This window comes from Phascolarctos cinereus, unplaced genomic scaffold (assembly GCF_003287225.1).
Source record: "Phascolarctos cinereus isolate Bilbo 61053 unplaced genomic scaffold, phaCin_HiC Scaffold_8;HRSCAF=390, whole genome shotgun sequence".
NCBI lineage: Eukaryota > Metazoa > Chordata > Mammalia > Diprotodontia > Phascolarctidae > Phascolarctos > Phascolarctos cinereus.
In genome coordinates, this window is record NW_027556291.1 from 70,003,824 (window position 1) to 70,026,314 (window position 22,491).

At 48.6% G+C, this 22,491-nt stretch overlaps 1 protein-coding gene across 12 annotated transcripts in view; it reads right to left on the reverse strand.

Annotated features, from left to right (window-relative positions):
* Nucleotides 1-22,491, reverse strand: part of ATP2B3 (ATPase plasma membrane Ca2+ transporting 3) — a 137,222-nt gene that overhangs the window by 112,610 nt on the left and 2,121 nt on the right. The gene's annotated exons all lie outside the window — the stretch shown is intronic.

Sequence of the window (22,491 nt, forward strand, 5' to 3'; positions counted from 1 at the left end):
ACTCAATCCACTTTTCCACATTGTTTTTCCATGAAGGCATTGGTCACTAGATGACCTCTAAAGTCCTGCCCAGAGCTGATATTCTATGTCTTTTATACTTGGATTCTTCAGTAGATATATGATCTCACTTCATGTGAAAATCTCCAGTAGTGCCAATACTGACCCATCCAGAGAGTAGTGTGCTGATAAATATTTAACAACTGGCTCTCCAAAACCACATGGCATTCTTTTAGCTTTAATCTACATCATTAACATTTTCTCTATCACTATGTTAAATCTAGACAATCAATCAATCAATCAATTAATCAAAGAAACAAACCCAAACTCATTAATTAAGACCCAATTTGTAGCATTTGCTGATTTCCAAGGTCTAAATGCTCCCATTGAAATTTAACAACCAGCTCAACAGCCAGTATGAGCTGGCTGCAGCACCCCACTGCATCCAGGCTTTCTCATCCTCTGCATCCTTATTTAGACTTTCCAGAAGTCTTCTCAGAGGACCTACCCAACATGCTTTGGGTCTCTTTCCATTTTAGAGTACCAGCACAGCACCAGGTTATCTATTCCTCTTATTCCTTGCCTTTGTTCTTTTGTATCACCAGTGCCTCGCACATAATAGGTGCTTACTAAATGTTTATTGACTGCCTGCCCTCGCTCTGGGACCTGCCCATCACCTTATCGGATCATCTGATCTTTGGATATCTGCTGCTGCCTGCTTTCATCTAGCTCATCTTTCTTCACCAACCTCCTTGACAGAATTTGTGACCATTCAAAAAAGGGCCCCTGAAAAGACTGGAGCAGTGGGGCAGCTAGGTGGCACAGCGCATAGAGCACTAGCCCTGGAGTCAGGAGGACCTGAGTTCAAATCCGGTCTCAGATCAGACACCTGACACTTACTAGGTGTGTGACCCTAGGCAAGTCACTTAACCCCAATTGCCTTCCCCCCAAAAAACAAAAGAGTGGAGCTCGGAGGCTGGGGGAAAGGAGACTTTAGAGCTAGGAGACTGGGAGAGGGGAGTGGAAAAATGAATTCTGGGGAGAGGGGATATAGGTTTTTGGAGGAGGGGCAGACTCTGGAAAGAACAGGGTGCCCTAGGAGTAGGGGCTAGAGAAGGGACCAATCCCTTTCCTCCTTCTCCCCCAACTCCCAGTGCCAGGCGAAGACTGGAAAGACTAGAAGGCAAAAGGGACCCTTAAGGACCAGAATACAAAAAAGGGACCCTGGGGGAGTGTACCCACCAAAGAAGGTAGATCTTTGCAGACAGGGTTGGAGAGCAAACTAACAATCCATACGGGAAAAATCAAATGGATGAAAAATGCCTATTGTTCAAATTCTGCTTTGTAGTTGGGTGGGCAGCCTATCGACTTAGTCTTTTAGATTGGTGCCATAGAGAGAAAATGAGGTGGCCCCACATTTGAAGGACACGCTGGATGCAAAGACAAAAGGAAGACATCCAGATGATCCGTACTTGGGAAACTGTCCTTTCAACAATCCCAAGCTGCTCCTTGCTTCAAAATCGACTTTTTTTTGGGGGGGGTGCAGTGAGGCAATCGGGGTTAAGTGACTTGCCCAGCATCACAGTAAGTAAGTAAGTGTCAAGTGTCTGAGGCTGGATTTGAACTTAGGTCCTTCTGACTCCAAGGCTGGAGCTCTAGTTGCCCCTCAAAATCTACTTTTTAAAACACCAACATCCTCCCAGTTGCTACATGACTGTGAGTCACAAAACACCAAAGTCTTCAGACCAACCCCAAAAGCATTTATTAAGCACCTTCTATATGCCAGGCCCAGAGATGATAACAACCGCCACCAGTATAACCACCACCACTACAACAGCAGCCTCAACAACTAAGGGGCTGTTCCTTTCCCTCAGGGAACCTACTGGGTGGGAATAACATGTAACCAATGAATCAAAACTGAAGACGACCCAAGACAAAATATTCCACGTTTCCAAGCCTCTGAGATCTTATCACTTCCCAATCTGGCCAAGGACCAAGCCTGAATGCTTTTTCTACATGTTTCTATTGTCATGTCCTAGGCCCTGTAGAGAGAAAGACATCAGCCCTGCTGCCAAGGCCTTCACAGTCTAGTTGAGGAGACAGGACTCACCCAGAGGAAACAATTAGATGGTGGGATTGGCCGTCAGAAAGCACTAACCGTACAGTAGACACCGACAGCCACATTAGTACATCAAGGAGCTAACAGTCACTGCACTATTGTCACAGGAAAGACTTCATGGAGGGAGGAGACATTGATAAACAACAGGAAAGGCAGAAAAGTATGAAGGAAGGACCCTCTAGGCAAGAACGATGGAATGTGCAAAGGCAGGAATGGGCCTGGGGTGTGTGAGTATACGTGTGTGTATGTGTGTGTGTGTGTGTGTGTGTGTGTGTGTGTGTGTGTGTGTGTGTGTGTGTGTGTGTGTAGAGATAGAGCACAGACGGTGCTTGCTCCAATAGGCAATGGGGAGCCCTTGATGATTCTGGGACAGTAATGATGGGATGAAAGCAGGGCTCTCTGGTCTGGCTGGTAACAAGGAACAAAGTCACTAGAAGCCATAGAAAGGGGTGAGGATTTACATGCCCTACCAGGGCAGTTCGTTGGCCCCAAATCTCAATCTTGGGCCAGTCTCATTTTCTCATCTGGACTCAGCAGGGATGAGAGCTGAAATGCTCAGGGTAGGACCCTGCTATTACCTGGGGGAAACAATACCTCTAGGGTTGTCGCCTCTTCTCTATGTAAGCATACCCCTAGGAACCCTAGGAGCCCATGACTGGCCAGGAGCTGGGCGCCGAGCTCTAGTGCTGTGCTCCTCAGATCCCAGGCCTGTGGACCTCAGCTACCTAGCTTCAGCTGACTCCCGTGGAATCCAATCTCCTGCCTTTCTGGACACCTTGCCCTGGCTCTTCTGATGGAACTGGCCTCCTTTCCTCCCAGCTCTGGGCCAGGTCTCTCCTGGCCCATCCTGCTGCTGCTGTGGTTACTGCTGTGCCCCCCCCCTCCTCCCCAAGGCCCAGTGGAACACTGCCACGCTAGACGGGAAGGTCAGACTCTCCTTTGTGGGAGGGCCTTGGGGGCTCTCTCTCAGGGCCTAGCCCCTAGAGCTGAGGAGGGGGGACGCACAGCAATGAGCAGAGTGAAGCATCTTGGGTGGGTGGGGGTGATGCAGAGAGAGAGAGAGAGAGAGAGAGAGAGAGAGAGAGAGAGAGAGGAGAGAGAGAGAGAGAGAGAGAGAGAGAGAGAGAGGAGACCAGCAAGCAGGAAGCACAATGACACTAATTAGCCAATTACAGCAGAGCTTTTCTGGGAGAAAACTGCATTGCAGCATGGATGGCGCGGAGCCCAGAGGCAGCAAACACTGGAGAACCTCCCCCCCCCCCCCCCGCCCCATGTACACATTTACACGCTCATGCCCCCTCACACATGTCCACATACCCTCACACACATATACACCAGCTTACACACACCCACAGCCATTCACACATATGCCCCCTTAGACACACACACAATCATTTCCGCCTATAGCCCCTAGGAACAGATTCACACTCCCATACTCTCCTTTCTTTTCATAAGGATCAGAAGGGGAAAGTCCCCATGGCGAAAGCAACAGCTCATCCTCCAGGTCAGAATATTGAAATGCCTCTTTCCCTTGTCCCACCCTCCCATCCCCTATCAGCCCTCTCCCACACCCCAGGGCTGGGGACCTGTTCTGTATCAGAGAGAGAGGGGGGCAGTGGTTTGAGGAGCAAGCAGCCTTTGGCTGGAAACTGACCTTCCCTCAGTATCTCCAGCTCCCTTGGCTGCCCCCAGCCCCGCCCCAAGCTCCCCTCTCTCTCCATTGGAGTCAGGAAAACCTGGCTTCTAATTCTACTTCTGACACTTAGTAGCTTTGTGACCCTGGGCAGGTCACTGGCCTGAGAGGCCAGTTTCCTCAATTATAAAATGTGGGAGGTTGGTGTTGCTGACCTCCCAGCATCCTGCCATCTTAGGAGGATGGAGCCAAGCTCTTCTGGAGCTAGCTTCTCCTCCCAGTCTGCCCCCACCTCAGGTGTCCAACTTACATGGCCCAGAGTTACTCCCTTCTGGAAAGAGCAGCACAGAGTCCTAATAACTTCATGCATTCGAACGAATGTAAATTTAAAATGCAATGATCTGAAAGTGCTAGCTGGGTTTTCTTTGTTTTAAACAGGCAGATCATTTTATTACAATCGATTTCATTACAAAAGTTAATGAACTTAATAAAAATGGCAATTGAAAAAGGAAGGCAAGAAAAAGGGAAAGTAGAAAGGAAGGAAGGAAGAAAGAAAAACAAATGAAAGAAAAAGGAAGAAAGAAAGCTCAGAGCCTGGGTTCTTAACCTTTTGTGTGACACTGATTGGTGCCTTTGATGTCAGGAGAAACCCAAGGACCCCTTCTCAGAATGATGCTTTTAAATGCATGAAATAAAATACATGGGATTGCAAAGGAAATCAATTAGTTTGAAATATAGTTATCAAAGATTTTTTTTTAAGTTCTCAGACCCCAGGTTAAGAACCTCTAGCTTAGAACTCAGTCTGAAACCATCCTTTCAAGGAGGAAGAGAAGGAAGAAGACAAGGACGAATCTCTTGAGGCTGGGGGCAGGAGGCCTCTAAGGACCTCAGAATCTTTTCCTCTCACTCCAGATTCTGAGCCCAACTAAGCCAGAGTGGCCCAGGTCCACTCAGCCTCCAGAGGCTAATTAAATGAATGTGAGACAGATGGAACATAGAGTCCCACTCTGGTTCCTATCAACACAGGCCAAAGGGACTCACTCCTCCTCTACATATGTGGTAGGGCTAGAAGGGAAGGAGACGGGCTCGGTAGCCAACAGGGGCCTTGAGTGGCACGATGACTCCAATGAGGCCAGCCCGGATCAGACCACTCAGGAGACTCCTCTCCAGAAATGGCCTTCAGCATCTACAGCATATTATTTCCAATGGCCTTGAGTGGGACAGAACTGGGTCCTCTGACGGAAGAACTGAATTTTGAAAACAGCTCAAAGCTGATGTGAGGCAAGAGGAGGGTAGGAGGGGGGTAGGAGTGGAGGAGGGCAGGATGTCAGGCTGGTGATCAAAGACCAACATGGTTCCCTCCTGGGGGACCCTAACGGTCTTCAGGAAGGCCCAGGCAGGCAGTTGGGGCTGATTTGACCTTCTCCCCATAGTGACTGGGCTGAAGGGGGTGGGGGGTGGGGACTGACTCCCTGGAGGCTAGGAAGGAGAGTCAGGGAATAAATATCCCTGGCCTCTCGGTGCCCAGTCTAGAGAGGGAAGCTCTTTAGATCGGAGGAGTGGCTACCAGGCTCTTTTGGAGGTACTGAAAGCCTTGTGGTTAGAGGCTATGTGGGTGTTGGGAGCCACAGTAGTGTCTCCAGCCTTGGTTTGAGCCAATGAGGCATTTTTGAAATTCGGTCCACCTCATTACCCTGGGATTCCTGAGTTCTGGGACTAGGGCTAGGGGAGCAAGGCCTTGCAGTATTTTAGGGAGAGCCTGAAGAACAAATGAAAGGCAGCAATCAGATTGTAGAGGAGACATTTAGTCAACTTGAGAGAACAGACTGCTTCATTCAGGGGCCCACTTCAATCAATCAATCCAATCAATCAACATTTATTAAGCACCTATTAAGTGCAAGGCATTGTGCTAAGTGCTTGTCAACAAACCTGAGACCAGTAAGTCAACAAGCATTTTATTAAGCACCTACTGTGTGCCAAGCACTGTCCAAAGTGCTAGGGATATGAAGAAAGGCAAAAGCGGTCCCTGCCTTGAAGGACCTCACTTTCTAATGAGGGAGATACTATGGGCATGCACCCAGATATCCAGTGGCAGAGGACTTAGAGGCCTGAGTTCAAATTCCAACTCAAATATTCATCAAGTCTTTGAGCCTCACTTTCCCTTTCTATAAAATCAGGGGGTTGGACAGATGGCTCCCAGGGTACCCCCCCCTTTTTACAGCTCTAGCTCTGGGATCCTATGTGTGATCTTGGGCAAGTCCCTTCACCTTCCTAGGCCTCAGTTTCTTTCTCCATCAGATGAGGGCAGGGGTGTACTGGTAAGCATCTAACTTTCCTCCCCTCCCCACCCCTGTCCCTCTGCACAGCTGGACACACTCAGAAGTTCAATCTGCATTCTTAATATTTTCACCCTCACTTTCTTAAGTCTAGACAATCCACAAAGAATCAATCAAATTCTGACTTGTAAAGTTTGCTGAGGTGTAAATACTCAAGCTGAAAATTGAGCAATTTGCATTGGCTCCAGCACAGTCCTGGCTTCCGAGCTCCCATGCATCACCTTGGACAGATCACCTCCCTTCTGTGGGGGGGGGGGTGGCACAGTGCACAGAGCGCTGGCTCTAAAGTCAGGAAGACCTGAGTTCAAATTCGGCCTCAGACACTTCCTAGTTGTACATCCCCGTGCAAGTCTTCTCATCTCTGTCTGCCTCAGTTTCCTCAACTATAAAATGGGGATCATAATAGCATCTCCCTCCCAGGGTTGTTGTGAGGAGCAAATGAAATAATATTTGTAAAGAGCTTAGCACAGTAACTGGCACATAGTAGGTGCAATATAAATCTAGCTATTATTATTATCATCAATCATCACCATCATCATCATCATCATCATCATCATCATCCCCGGGCCTCAGTTTCCTCCTCTATAAAATGAGGGGCTAGATTTGATAATCTCTGAGGTCCCTCCCATCTCTAAAGCTAGGAGCCTCTGAACTGAGTTATTCAAAAATTATTCTTATCTATTAACTTAAGTTGATAGGGCGAAGGCACACACAGGAGGGCAAAACAGAGAATTCACCTTTGGCCCAGGAGGGCCGGAGTGGGTCCCGCATGAGGATACAATGGAGTCTTGCTCGGCTTCTGTGCTTTGGGCACAAGCAATGTGCTCCTCAGAATCTCTGAGCCTGGCAAGTCACTCTTGACCTTTGTCATCTCAGGTTTGAGCTGGAATAACAGCTGCGGCCCATGGCACGCCTGGCTCCACCTACTGTAACAGTAATAGGTGGTGTCCGGCTAAACTGGAGAGGGTCCACGGGGCTGCCGTCCTGCAAGGGCTGCTGGGGGAGGGGGGTAGGAGGGTCAGCCTGCAGCCAGACACCAGGAACTTAGTAAGTGCCTACTGTATGTCAGACTATCTGCTGAGGGCCAATCTGTGTGCTTTTCAACCCCAGGCTCCTAAATTACCCCAAAACAGGGGGGAAAGAGCCTGAGCTATTTCTGTTCCCCTGAAACCCCCAGAACCATTTCCACAAAAACAACAAAAAAATTAACCAAGAACTTTAACAATTCCACCAAAGCCCCCTGGCTGAGCCACCCTGAAGCCCCAATAGGAGGCTCTAGGCCAAGCAAGATAGTGTCCTTGTGACTTATGGCCCTGTAGGTGACAGACACAGAGTGTCAACAACCTTTCCAACTGGGAAAGGAAGAGTGTCCCAGACCAAAGAGGGAGTGGGAATATTTGGGCAGAGGGGACACTTTTGAGCCACGGGTCAGTTCTGAGAGCAGTGCCCCCTCCTACTTCCTGACCTCTTCACTGGACTGAAGTTGACCCTTGAAAAAAGGGGGGAAAAATCAGGTTTGCTGAGCGTAAATAAAAGTTCAGCAAGGACAGTGGGTTTAAGTACCCTAAAGAAACTGGCTGGTTTTGAGTGTCTGCTTATATCCCAGTTTCCCATCTGGCCAGTTCTTCTCTGCTCTTTGCTGAATCATCAGCCCTGCCCTGCTCTGTACAGAGGCCCCTCAAGGCTTCATGCTGGGCCCTCTACTCTTCTCTTTCTATACCAGGGGTGGGGAATCTTTGGCCTTGAGGCCACACGTGGCCTTCTAGGTCCTCAGGTGGGGCTTTTTGACTTGAGTCCAAGTTTTACAGAACAAATGCTTTTATTAAGGGGATCTGTTCTGTGAAGTTTGGATTCAGTCAAAGGGCCGTACTTGAGGACCTAGAGGGCCACATGTGGCCTCGAGACCATGGGTTCCCCAGCCCTGCAAGCTCCCTAGGGTTCAGTTAGGCCTCTATGAAGCTGACTCCCAGATTGATACACTGAGCACTAGGATCTTTCCGGAATTCCATGTCTGCCTCAGCCACTGCTGATGGACATTTCACAATGGGTGTCCTCTAGCCCTCTCAAATTCTCCAGGTCCCAAACAGAACTCATTTTCTTTTCCCTCCATATTCACCTCTCTTCTGAACTTCCCAGTCTCCTTAGAGGTCATTACCATCCTTCCAGCTACCTGGGTCCAGAACTTTGGAGTCATCCTCTACCCCTCCCCCCATCCCATAGGGCTAATTGGTTGCCAAGTCTTATCAGTTACCTCTACAATATATCCTTAGTTTATTAGTTTTCTCATCTATAAAATAGGGCAGCTGGATGTCGCTGCAGTGGATAAAGTGCTGGGCCTGGAGTCAGGAAGACTCATCTTCTGAGGTCCAATCTGACCTCAGACACTTTCTAGCTGTGTGACCCTGGGCAAGCCACTTTACCCCATTTGCCTCAGTTTCCTCATCTGTAAAATGAGCTGGAGAAGGAAATGGCAAACCACTCCAGCATCTCTTCCAAGAAATGGGGTCATGAGGAGTCAGGACTGAAAAGTGACTGAACGTTTGTAAAACAAGGGACTTGGACTTGGTCTCTAAGGGTCCTTCCAATTGGAGAGCTCTGGCGCTATGATTCTCTCCACTCACAAGACTATGGACCTAGCTTGGCACCCCCATCACCTAATGGCCTGGACTATTGCATTAGCCTTCGAATTGGCCTTGCTGCCTGCAGGCTCTCCTCTCTCCAGTCTATCCTCCACCAATCTGCCAAAGTGATCTTGTGTTTTAAGACAGGTCTGACCGGGCACTCTCCTGCTCCACTGATTCCTTACTGCCTGTAGGATCAAAGACAGTCTCCATAGTTTGGCATTTCAAGCCCTTCACACCGTGGCTCTAAATGACTTTTCCATCCTGATCATACATTATTCCCTTCCAGAACTATCCAGTCCAGCTAAGCTGCTCCCTAAACTCAGCATGCCACCTGCCACCTCCGGGCCTGGAATGTGCTCCCCCCTCCCTCAGCCCTTTAGAATCCCCAGCTTCCTGCTGAGCTCAGCTTAAAAGCCACCTCCTCTACGAGGCCTTTTCTGATCCCCCCACTTACAAGTGCCTCCCCTCACCCCAAGCGCCTTCAACTGATCTTGCATTTACCGTGTTTGGGACTTGTGGACACCTAGATACAGACATACTTCCCCAGCCAGAAAACCAGCTCCTTGGGGGGCTTTTCTGGGTTTTATCTTTGTGGGACCCACACGAAGGCCTCAGTGGACAATTGCCAAATGCTTAATGACTGATTGGTTTTAATCTACTAATTCTGGTTCCTCGTCTCCCTTTCCCTATTTACATAGCCAGCCTCTTGCTCAGTCTGAAACATCCATGGTGGGTGTCCCTCCTTTTCTGCAAGAGATGCGGTTCCCAAAAAACTGTGCACAACCAGTATGGAACACTGTCCCAACATCCTGCCCCACCGCAGTTCAAGACTTCAACATAAGAGACGTATGCATCACATATTTACACATATCACAAAAGAGGCGCAAGTATCACATATCACAGTTTAGAAAGTACTTTCCATACAACACAGCTGTGAAATGGCGAAGATGAGGATAATTATACCCTGTCTATAGATGAAGAAACTGAGTTTTAGGGGGCAGCTAGGTGACGTACTAGATAGAGCACTGGCCCTGAAGTCAGGAGGACCTGAGTTCAAATCCAGCCTCAGACCAAACACTTGACATTAGCTCTGTGACCCTGGGCAAGTCACTTAACCCCAATTGCCTAAAAATAAAAAAAAAAAAAGAAACTGAGTTTTAGGGAGGCTAAGTGACTTGTCTGGGGTGCCATGGCTAGGTAGTGCTAAAAAGAACACCCATTTAATTGGGGGTCAGAGGACCGAGTTCAAATACTATCTCTGTTGCTGACTACCTATGTGACCCTGAGCAAATCACAACTTCCCTGGGCCTCAATTTTTCATCTGTACAATGAGGGGGTTGAGCTAGATGGTTTCTGAAGTGTTTTCTAGCTCCAGAGCTACGATCCTAACTGTGACCTTGAGCAACGACCTTCACCTCTATGGGCCTCAGTTTCCTCAACTGTAAAATAACTAGATGGTCTCTGAGGGCCCTTCTCACTTTAGAGCTACGATTCCCTGTTTGACCACGAACAAGTCACCTCTCCTCCATGTTGGACTCAAGGCCCCTTTTGGCTCTCAACCTCCGATCCTATGACGTAATGACAGCTGGAGTTTATACAGCATCTATCACTGTAAATCACTTTACAAATACATCATCTCAGAGCTTCATAGGTAGGCTATACAAGTGCTTTTGTTGTATTTTTACAGATGAGAAAACTGAGGCAAACAGGGTAAAGTGACTTGCCCAGGGTCCCACAGTTAGTCATCGGCAGAGCCTAGACCCCGAATCTCCTCCTGGTAATCTCTGCCTATTAGAGCGCCCCACTTCTGGCTGGTCAGAAACCTGGAACATCTTTTGGGTACAGGGCACTCACTTGACTCTGTCCTAGGCTTTTTCAGCTGGGAAGCCCAATCCCACCATTGCTTGTGCCCTTCATATTTTTTTAAGAGATGAGTACCCAAGTCACTTTTCAGTCCCCAGTGAAGAAGAATGGAGACAGGTGCAGCTAGGTGGCGCAGTGGATAGAGAAGTGGCCCTGGAGTCAAGAGGACCTGAGTTCAAATCCGGTCTCAGATATATAACACTCACTAGCTGTGTGACTCTGGGTAAGTCACTTAACCCCAACTGCCTCACCAAAAAAAAAAAAAAAAGAATGGGGACAAAAGATGACTACTGCTGGAATTGATTCATGGTACACAGAGATTCCTAGTTTCCCCTTTGTTCAAATGTGCCTACTCGATCTCTGCTCTTTCTTCCTCAGTTGGAAAAACCCTCATTGTAGGGACTGAGTCAAAGGGTGGGTACATTTTAATGAGAGAGGAGAAGAGGTTGGTTGGGGTGTGCCAATGCAGGGCACCCCCTCAGAGCAGGATTTTCTTCTTATTCCACGGAGCATTTGGTCTCCGAGGGGGAAGGGAGGCTGGCTTCCTTGGACTGAAAGCCTTTTTTATCAAGTGACCTCCCCTTCAAGTCACAGCACCGTAACTCAGTTCACTAACCTCAACTCTTTGGACCTTGTGGTTAAAGCGGCCTGTGAGGCCCCAGTCCTCCCCACAGGAAGGCTGCCTGTCTCTCCTCCAGCCGCCACCTCCCCGCCCTTTCCCAGCTCACCTCCAGCTGCATTCAATGAGAAGGAGAAATGGGATTGGATTAGGTGCAGAGAGCCCGAGATGTCGCCAAACGCGCCCTTGGCACCCTGATGAGGAGATAGGGAAGGGAAGGGCATGGAAGCCAGGGAGTCTCGGCAGAGACAATAAACAGACCAAATTAAGTTCTAATTCAATTTCTCTCAACTCATCTCACCCATTCCCCTGCCCTTCCCTCCCGCACATCCCCTTAACGCCCACCTCATTGCAACTCAACTTAATTCACTTCAAGTTAATCCAATTCAAATCCTTCGTTCGGTTCATCTCTAATTTGATTTCATTTTGTCCTTTTCTCTTTTTTTCAATTTAATTTCTATTTACTGAGCACCTAAGGTGGTGTGTGCCTAGCTCACCAGGAATACAAAAGACCTGACTTCCACCTGCCCTCAGGGAGTCCCGCCTACGGTGGGGGTGCTAAGCCTCATCCACAGGAAACAAAGAACCTGCCAGGACAGTATATGATTAAATGTCAAACTGAATATAAGCCAGGGCTTAGATACATGGTACAGACTCATGGTCAGGAGAGATGAGGATAAGCTGGAGTGAGCACGGACTCCCACTTTCCGAGCAATATGAGAATATCACTCTGTGTTCACTCCTAGCTCTAAGCCTTTGCTCACGTCAAGCCTCTCCACCTGCTGCACCCCCTGAATTCTCTATACCTATTATAATCCAATCTGCTTGGCTTTGGTCTCACTCAGTGCCTGAGACAGCTCCAGGTATCCCATGAAGCAAAGCGTGTGAGGCATCCAGATTTCGAATCCTTTTTTTTTTTTCCTGTCTTGATACAACTGAATTCTTCCCTCGCGAAAGGGGGATGGTTCCCTTAACAGATCCCAACCCACTGGTGCAGAATTGATCAAATATAAGCTGGCTGAGGGCAGGAGCATTTTCCATTTTTGGCCTCTCTACCCCCATCGACACAGTGCCTGGTCCACAGTAACTGCTTGTTGACTGATTGATTGAAAGTTGTTCCTTGGCTGGGCTCCTGCAGTCTCCCTTTAGGGAGCTATTTTGGCTCAATTGCAAATGCTTCCCCTAGTCCCAATTGATTTGCACACACACACACCAATGACAAGTCAATTTTAGACACTTCCTGAAACTCTGCTGCAGCTGAAAGTTCACCCATTCCATGATGACTGACAGTCCACATACCCTTGGTGTGAAGAAGGCCCATGCAGTTAATATGACTTCACTGAGACCCACTGTGTGCCTTGCTCTGGCCTCTGCTACTGGAAACTGGGAAGGAAGATGTAGAAAGGGGGAGAAGATCTGGGTCCTAGTCTTGGCCCTGGTTCTTCCTGGCAGTGGGGCAGAGGTCAAAGGAAGGAAAGCTCACTGAGGGATGGTCTGGGCCATGTAAGCTTTGAAAGCCTGAGGGGCTTGTGCTGAACCTTGAAGGACGGGGAGGGGTCATCACAACAAAGCTCTAGAAGTGAAAGGTCCCTTCGAGGCCATGTGGTCCAATCTTCCCATTTTACAGAGGAGGAAACTGAGGCCCCAGGAGGGGAAGGGACTTGCCTGAGGTCACACAGAGGATCATAGTTCTGGAACAATAAAGGGGATCCTCAGAGACCATCTTGGTCAATCCACTCATTCTACAGATGAGAAAACTGAGGCCCACACTGGGGAAATCACTTGCTCAAGGCCACATCGATAGCAGAGTTGGGATTTGAAACCAGGTCCTCTGAGAAAGCTCCTCAACTGGCCAGAGCAGAGGGAAGGATCAAGGGAGAAGGCTGGGGCCAGGGGAAGCCAGCCTTGAATGAACATGAAGCTGAGGTGCTTTACTCTTCATCCCCTGGGCAATGGGGAGCCATTGCAGTTACTGAAGCAAGGGGAGGACTCGAGAAAAGCTGTGCATTAGGAAGCATCCTCTGGCCATGATGTGAAAGGTCTTTTGCAGGAGAGGATGGAGACCTTATCTTAGAATGGCATATTCCAATTCTGTGTGACTTTGGCCACGTCCCTTCCCCTTTTGGACCTTCTTCCTTTTCGGTGGCTTGGTCGGAGATGGGGTCGGGAGGAGGGGGCTGAGAGTACTCAATCATCCTTATGACCCCATCCTGCCTGAAATCTCTGATTCTAAGGCTCACCTCCTAGAAGGAACCTGCTTTGATCCCCACATCCCTCCCCCACAATGGCTTCCTCCCGCCTCTGGGGCCAGATCTCCTCTTCCCTGTCTGCACCCTAGAGTCCATAAGGCCAGGGCTCTCAGAAGACATTCAGTGAATATGAGAAGCAACATAGGTGTGAATAAGCAGTAGGCAGGATTGTGATCTCAGGGAGCGAAGCAAGAGAAACAGAAACACCGAATCTCAAAGTTGGAAAGGAACTCCGAAGGTGCCCACCCAGTATAGGAATCTTTGCAGTCCAGCCTCTGCTTTAAACCCCTCCAGTGACAGGGTGCTCACTACCCATCAAGGTGGCTACTTCTATTGTTGGGACAGGTCAGACTTGGAAAGTTCTTCCTTATATGGAGACAAAATTTCTTTGTAATAACCACCAGTAAGTCTGCCCCTGTCCTCTGAGGCCAAAGAAAACAATTCCGTTCTCTTTTCCCTATGATTTTCATTTGGATGGTATTCGTGATCTCATTGGTATAGAGAACTCCCAGTGACAAAACTCCCTCTACCAGAGGGAGAATGGCACCTCTTCTGAAATTGAAGAATTTTATACAGTTGTGAGGGGGTGCTATAAAGTGAAGTGACTTGCTTAGGGTCACACAGCCAGTCTGTGTACGAGTAGGGACTTGAACCCAGGGCCTCCTGATTCTGACATCATACCAAGTTACTTTCTCATGATGACCCTTCACAAATTTCAAGATTATTATCTTCTCTATCCTAAGTCTCTTCCAGGTAAACATGTCCAGCAACCTTTCCTCATGGGACATGGGACCCCCTCGCCACTCTAGGAGCTTTCCAGTCCATCAATGTCTATCTTAAACTGCTCTGCCCTAATCTGAACCCAACACACCAGATGGGCCCTGCCTTTTTAGCTTACCATGTCACACTGTTGGTTTCTAAGGAGCTCAACCCCACCCACCCCCCAACTGCTAGACCAGTCCCCCCTCCCCCAATCCCACATTCTCTCAGCATTCATGCCTGTTGAGACCTTTTTAGTGTCGATTCAGTCATTTAACCATATTCGCTCACCCTCCAAAGTTTGTGTCATTCCAAATTGGACCAAAATTAGATCACACTGAAAAATGTGACAATAGTGTCATCTCTGGCTTCATTTAAGTCTGAATTGACCTGGGTTCTGGTCCCACCAGTGCCAGACACTCACAATGTGACCTTGGGCAAGTCACTTCCCCTTATTTTAAAAAGAAAGGGGTTTCATCACATGATTAAGTTCCTTTTCCAGTTCAAATAGTCTATGCTTCCAACATCTCACTTCCCTGACCACTTCTGCTCTCATGGATGCAGTGAAAATTCCAGCTCTGTCACTTATGACTTGTGAGATCTTGGACAAGACATTTCCCCTCTCTTGGCCTCAGTTTCCCTTTCTGTAAAACAAAGCAGTTGTACTGGATGGTTCCTTCCAGCCTTGACTCTACGATTCTGTAATTGGTTCCCTTCTCTGCTCTCCTGCAACAATTGGGCCTCAGTTTCCCTCTCTCTAAAATGGAGGGGTTGACCTCTAAGGTCCCTTCCAGATTGAGATCTGGGATCCTATGTGTGACCTTGGGCAAATCATTTCCCCCTCCCTGGGTCTCAGTTTCCTCCTCTGTAAAATGGAGGGGGTTGGACTTGATGGTCTCAGAGATCTCTTCTGGCTCTAGGTCAAAGTTCCTAAGACAAATCTGGGGTCTCACCAGTGAGGCCATTCTTCTCAAGGGAGGATGAAATCCCCAGAAGACAGGAGTAGAAGGAGCACAGAAAAGTAGTAAGGGGTGCCGATAACACTTGGGGGCTGCACCCCCACAATGCATTGCTTTAAGCCTGCTCTGCCTCACCTTGCCTTCTAGATTATCCTCAGAGCTCCAAGAGGGCAGGGACGGTCTTAGATCTCCTGAATCCCAAGAAAGAGCAAGCTCACCTTCAGGCAAGTAGTCGGTGCCCAATAAGAATGAGATTTGTTGATACTTTGAAGGAAAGGGGGCTCTTGTGAACTTGGAGTTTGTCTTAGGATCAGAGTCAGAAGGGCTCACTGAGGTCATTGAGTCCAGCCCCTTCCTTTTACAAAGCAGGAAACTGAGGCCCAGGGTCATAAGCATTTGAGGTGAGATTGGAACCTGTCTTTCTACTCCACCATGATGCCTCATACACTGGGCCAAATTCATCTGATTTCTGAGGTGACTGGAATCATGTCCTGCTGACCCTTTTCTATTTCCAAAGAAGGGAAATTAGTTACCCAGTAACTGTATAGAAATAGGCAGCTCCATGGTGCAGTGGATAGAGAATTGGGCTTGGAATCAGGAAGACTCATCTTCCTGAGTTCAAATCTGACCTCAGACACTTACTGGCTATGTGACCCCGGGCAAGTCACTTCACCCTGTTTGCCTCAGTTTGCTCCTCTGTAAAATGGAGAAGGAAACGGCAAACCACTCTAGTATTTTTGCCCAAAAAAAAACCCTAATGGGGTTATGGAGAGTCATAGACAACTGAAATGACTGAACGAGCAAACAAACAACAAAAACTGTATAGAGATATGGGTAAAAGACCACTGACCAACCATGTCCCAAGTGGGCTTCTTAACTGGCTAAGAGTGAGTCAAAAAGTGTAGAGTGGATGAAGGAGTTACGTTCAAAGCATCCAGGCGGACTGATCCCCAAACCAGCAAGGGAGGTGAGTGGGAGGGGAGGAGGTCTGGGAAGAAAAAAGCCCTTCTTCTCTGGAAGCCACAAGGGGGATGAAATCCCCAGAAGGCCGTTCTAAAAGCAATGGGCATAAGTAGCAAAGAGGGGAGTCTAAGCATGAGAACAGGAATAACTTTCGAATACTTTATGGTCTCCCAGGGGCTCCTGGACAGCCTATGGAGGTGGAATTCTAGGAAGGGCAGAATGGGCACAATGTTGGCTGCGTTGCCAAGGGGACTATTGGTCAGGCATGGGCTCCACTGGATGTTCTAGGTGTCCCAGCTTAAAGGGATTGGGAGGGGCTGGGCTAGATTTGGGAATTTGAGTTAAGCATTAGTTTAGCAGGTTTAGGTGTGGCTCAGTCTGAGACTGGAGAGATTTCATTTTTAAGAGTACTTCTAACTAACCTTACCCTGTTCTATTATTTCTGAATTAATATATTGGTTTTTCCATTGTTTAAGAAAAAACAATCCTAGAAAAAGGCTCTTTTGGGGTCTGGGGACTCTGGAGACGTGGTCAGAAAGAAAAGAGAAATGTTGGTCCTCAAAATGGGGACCAAGAGATGGTCCAGAAGAAAGGACTGGGGATGGGGGTGGGGGAGGGGGAGGGCAGAGACAAATAACCGGGTCCTGAAGATCTTGGAATCCTAGGAGCTGAGCCCAAGGGGTCTCAGGGAAGGTCTGCATTGGGAGTGAGTCTCCAAGCAGTGGGGCCAAGGCTGCGGCAGCCTGTTCATATAGCACAGTCCCCATGGTTACCAAGGGCATGTGTTTTTGAGATGGCGGCTGGGGGCTCTCTGGGGCCAGGGTTAGAGAAGAGAAACCAGAGAACTGGAAGAGAGGCCTGGGGAAGGAGGGGAGAAGAAGGGAGGGGAGGGAAAGAGGGGAGGGAGGGAGAGCAGCTCACAAGGGGAGCCTAGGATCAGAGGAATTAGGGCTGGAAGGAGCAACCCAAGAGGAGCCAAGCCCCTCACGTTCCTCTGAGGCCCCCCAGGGATAGGCTTAGCTCTACATTGGCCCCTTGGGTTGAAGCTATTTCTGCAAAAGTCCTTCTCTTCTGGCACACAGGTGAAGGCCCCATAGCTTTGGTTTTGTTTTTCTTTATGCTCAGCTAAGTGTATTGTGTGAGTCTATTTTGTGTGTTTTCTGAGTATGTGTATTGTATGGTGTATATGTATTGTAGTATGTATGTATTGTGTGGTGTGTGTGTATAGGTGTATGTGTATTGTGGTGTGTGTCTATTACAGTATGTGTGTGTGTGTGTGTGTGTGTGTGTGTGTGTGTGTGTGTGTGTGCAAAAGAGCATAGCATAATAGAAAAAGCCCAGGAGTTGGTGGAGTGTTGGGTTCAAACCCTGCCTCTGGCCTTTCCTACCTGTGGGCCCTGGACAAGTCCCTTCCCCGGCCCGGGTCTCAGGCTACTCCTCCCTTCCTGTGCCTGGGCCTCGGTTTCCTCCTCAGTCAAATGAGGGGCTGGCCCAGATGGTCTCCGAGCCCCTTTGAGTTCTGCCATCTAAGGTTTCTTGGTTATAAGATCACACACCTCTCTCCACTGAGGGAAGAGATTCTGTGCAGCTGAGAGCCTTCTCCCCCATCCCCAATATCTCTCCCTCCCTCCCCTTCCCATTCCTTTCCCTGCTGATGCGTGGGCAGGGAAATCATTCCCTCCAGGCGGCATTCCCAGGCCAACCTCCAACCCCACCTACCCAGCAGAAGGTCTGCAGGCAGGAGAGGGGCTTCCAGCAGGGTTGGGCAGCTCTCCGACTGGCTCAGGCTGGAAGGGACTGGCTTAAGCTGGCAGACCTCCAGCCCAGCCCAGTGCAGCCCAGCCGGAGCACACCAAGCCCACCAGCTGAGCCCTCGTGCCCCCTTCAACCCTACCCCTCCCCCCCCAACATGACTTCTTCAAACTTCATCCATGGCTAGAAAGCTCAATCGAGCCACCGCCCAACCAGTCCTCTCTAAGCTTCAAGGACTCACTGCCCTTGTTTTCCCAGTCCTGGGCCAGCCAACGTTGCCCACTGAATGAAAGTCAAGATCCTTTGTCTGGCATTCAAGGCCTTTCACAATTTGGTATTACCCTGCCTTTTTAGCCTTATGTCATCATATTCTACTCCATACATTCTAGACTCCAGACAACCTTGACTTGGCTTGTTCTTGGAATATCCCTCCTCTCTCAGGCTAGAAGTGACACCTCCGTTTCCAGCCAGAGCCCCGTAGCCCCTGGTGACATCTCTCTTACACACAACTGTGTATAAGCTCTGCCTCTTAACTGACTTGTGTTTTGCACAGGGAAGTGCTTAATACGAATTAAATGTAATTAGGGTCAGAAGGGGGCAGCTGGGCGGTGCAGCGGATACAGCACTTGGCTTGCAATCATGAAGACTCCTCTTCCTGAGTTCGAATCTGGCCTCAGATACTTCCTAGCTGAGTGACCCTAGGCAAGTCACTTCACCCTGTTTGCCTCAGTTTCCTCATCTGTAAAATGACCTGGAGAAGAAAATAGCAAACCACTCTAGTATCTCTGCCAAGAAAACCCCAGATGGGGTTGGCCGTGACTGAAAAACAACTGAACAATAACAACAAAAGGAATTGGAAGACCTGAGTTCAAATCCTGTTCTGCTATTTACTACCCATAGTTTACTCATAGTTTCCCTGGGCCTCAGTTTTCTTATCTGTAAAAAGAGTATTAACCAGGTGACTTCTGGCTTTAAATTAGGTCTAGTGAGATCTCCCCACTGCCCAGCAGTCCTGACCACTAGCCCGATAATGGAAGAGTTAACATACAGCCAAGGAAGGCAGCATGGTGGAGTGGGAAGAATGTTGGATGTGAAGTTGAAGGCCCTGAGATCACACCCCCGCTATATCAATGAGGTAACCTTGGGCACATCACTAAATCTCTCTGGGTCTGAGCTTCCTCTCCAGCAACACAAAAGGTTTGAGCAGATGACCTCCAATGTCCCCTCCAGCTCGAAATCTGTAATTCTGTGACTTAGCTGGACTCAATGAACACTTTATTGGGCTTTTTTGTACACCCACTGGGGAGAGTCACACATGCTTGAGCTGTCAGATTGAGAACCAAAAGGGGGCCCACCATCCTGAATGTAGCAGGTGCTGAGAGCATGCAAAGTAGCAGTTATTTTTCTATGGTCAGGCACTCTCATTAAACTCTTTGAGGTGGCAAAGAATTTGAACCTCTCCAAGGGCCAAGACCCTCCCCTCTAAGCCAAGATCCTCCTCTCCAAGCACCAGTACCCTGCTCTCCAAGCTAAGACCTTCCTCTCCAGGCACCAAGACCCTCCTCTCTAAGTCAAGACCCTTCTCTCAAAGCCAAGACTTTCCTCTCTAAGACAAGACCCTCCTCTCCAAGCCAAGACCTTCCTCTCCAAGCCAAGACCTTCCTCTCCAAGTACCAAAACCCTCCTCTCTAAGCCAAGACCCTCCTCTCCAAGCACCAAGACCCTCCTCTCCAAGCATCAAGACCTTCCTCTCTAAGCCAAGACTCTTCTTTCTAAGCCAAGATCCTCCTCTCTAAGCCAAGACCCTCCTCTCTAAGCCAAGACCTTCCTCTCCAAGCACCAAGACCCTCCTCTCCAAGCCAAGACCCTCCTCTCTAAGCCAAGACCCTCCTCTCCAAGCACCAAGACCCTCCTCTCCAAGCCAAGACCTTCTTCTCTAAGCCAAGATCCTCCTCCCCAAGCACCAAGATCCTCCTCTCCAAGCCAAGACCCTCCTCTCTAAGCCAAGACCCTCCTCTCCAAGCACCAAGGCCTTCCTCTCTAAGCCAAGACCTTCCTCTCCAAGCACCAAGACCCTCCTCCCCAAACACCAGGACCCTCCTCCCCAAGCACCAAGACCCTCCTGTCCAAGCCAAGACCCTCTTAGGGACAATCAGCTTTCAGGTGAGCCAGAGTTCTTGGTGAGCAGGTAACTTTTAGAGCCAGAGAGGAGTCTTCCTTGACCTGGGCCCTGCCTTTCCATGGGCTCCTGTGGCCCCAGGATAAGTACAACCAACACTTTCATGCTTTTGCTCCTGCCATCCACCTAAATGCTAAAATCACAGTGGATGCCTCATTGGACCTGGAGTCAGAAAAACTTGGGTTCAAACCCCACCTCAAATGGCTTATTAGCTGTGTGACACTGGGTAAGTCACCCCTCTTCTCTGAGCCTGAGTCTCCTCATCTGTCAAATAAGGGGGATAGATTTGCCTTTGAATCTATGCTCTTCCGAATGAGAGATCCAAAATGAAGTCTTTGGAATTCTGTCAAGAAATTCTCTGCCTTATTCCATTCTCAAAACGAAATTCATTTAAATGCATCCTAATTTAAAAATTATAACCAAACCTCTCCAGTTAGAACTAATTGGAAAAGGTCAGTCTACTAGGGGAAAAAAAATCTTTAACAGTATTTGAAAAGAATGTTGATGTAATTATAAATACCCAAACTGTTACTTAGACCTTAGGGAATCAGCTTTAATGAAGAGATGAAAATCATTCGAAATCAACACGAGTTGTTTGCATGTCAAATGGTTCTCCTAGAACCGCAGAGCCCCTCACACTATGCACCTAGCTCCCTTAACTCCCCTCCCACTTCTGCAGCTTCTCAGGAGCTGAGACAATCATTAGAGATTGATGGAAGGGCCCCTGGCAGCCCCTAGCCTATCTCTTTTATTTTAGAGATGGAGAGAGTAAGGACCAGAGAAGGGGAAGGACACAGTGAGGTCACTCAGCTACCAAGAGACGGTGGATCCAGGCCTAGAGCTCAAGGTCCTCTAAGGCCTTCCCAGTCAAGGGCTCTTTCCATACGGCATGATGCTCCTGGCTTTCCGCCTCCCAGGTAAGGATCCCTTTTGTGTTAGGGGAGCTGGCTTGGTACATCAAGGTCTCACTTGGACCGCTCCAGCCCCCAGGTCTTTTCCCTGGGCCTAGGAGGAAGCTGAAGGAAGACAATTGGGTAAGAGTCAGCTCTTACTCAGAGGATTAGTACCAAATGTCAAATGGAGACAGGGCCCACCGGTGGTGGAGGGATGAGTTTATCATTAACCCATTGCATTTTGGGAATTAGGAACAAAGCAGCCATTAACTAGTTGTGTAACCTTGGACAAATGATTTCCCCTCCTCTTGGCCTTTAGTCTCCTGGTCTTTCAGAGCTGCTGTGAAAAGCAGAGAGGAATCATGGCAGAGTTCTCTAATATGTACCTCCCACTGACCAGCAAGCTGAGGAGACCTAGAAAAATTTTATGGGACGCAAGGCAACCTCACGGCTGGCCCCTGGCACTCCTATATTCCTCCTGGGTTCTCTCTCAAGAGATACACGCAGAGCATCTTCTATGAAGAGATGAGAAAGGACGGAAGCATCTGAGGAGGTGGTCAGAGAGGGAAGGCACCCAGGATTACTGCAGTGGTCCAAATATAGGCCATGCCCCCCTCAAATAAGTTCTATTTGAGAGGAAAAAAATGTACACACTGAATAACTAACATTTCTTCTAGGCTATGGTCAGTTTTTGTACACACTGGACTTTGGGGAAAGGTGTGGTTTACATTCAGATCAATATGGTATGAGTAGAGTGGATGAGAAAAAAGCCCAGCGCCCTAGTGATGTTCCAAAGGAAAAGAGCTCTAGCCAGGGCCACATCGTACACTTCTGTTCTAACATCCATCATGCCTAGCATATGTTAATGCAGAAATAAGTTCTGCCTTCTGTGAAATGACTTAGTGCTCAGGCTCATAGATTAGGGGCCAATCTCCTTTTACAAAGGAGGAATCTGGGGCCCAGGGAGGGGAAGGGACTTACCCAAGGTCACACATAGCACCACTGACCCAGAGCTGGATGGGACCTCAGAGGCCATGTAGTCCAACTCCTTAATTTTACAGAAGAGGAAACTGAGGCGAAGGACAAGGAAATGGCTTGTCCAAGGTCACACAAACCAACCCTGGTACCATATTCTCCTTCCAGTTGTGGTTATTTCTGTATGTCTTATCTTCCCTACTAAGAGTTCCATGAGGGCAGAGAGCAAGTCTGAATCTTAGCTCTATTCCCACTGCCTGGCATATGGTGGGTAGTTCAAATGAAAGCACTTTGGAGTTGATGAATGTACTCAGCAAAGAAGGGGATCCTGTTACTGTTTTCCCTAGGAGAGGGTAACTAGCTTGGATTCAGTCCAGCTTGGCCCCCAAACAGAGGGACCCCCCAATCTCCTCGAATTATGTGGTGAGACCCTTCTCAAGGACAAAGCTTCCTGGGGGAAAACATTTTACAGTTAGTTGAGGAAATGGAGGTCCAGAGAGGTGAAGGATTTGGAGTTTTGGGTTGGGGTGCAAATTTTGGCTGCCTTACTGTGTGACCTTGGACCAGTTCC